The following is a 261-nucleotide window of genomic DNA, read 5'->3' as shown; positions in this document are numbered from 1 at the left end:
GGAGGCGAGCTCGGCTGGTGGGAGGAGAGGCTGTGGCAGCTGTTGGCTCCGGGTGTAAACAAATCGCCGGAGCTGCTCTCTCGGGCTAAATATAACGTATACCACATACACACGTCGACCCAAATAGTCAAGACCTGACGCCCATACAGCTCCCCCCCCCCCCACGTCTTTTCCACCCCAGCACCCTCCTCCCCTCCCCCCTCCAACCCTTCATCGAACTTGGCTTACCACCGCTCCACCCACGGCTTCCACCAGCGAGGA

The sequence above is a fragment of the Penaeus monodon genome, chromosome 22, assembly GCF_015228065.2.
Source record: "Penaeus monodon isolate SGIC_2016 chromosome 22, NSTDA_Pmon_1, whole genome shotgun sequence".
Taxonomy (NCBI): domain Eukaryota; kingdom Metazoa; phylum Arthropoda; class Malacostraca; order Decapoda; family Penaeidae; genus Penaeus; species Penaeus monodon.
Note: the sequence above shows the minus strand (reverse complement) of the source record.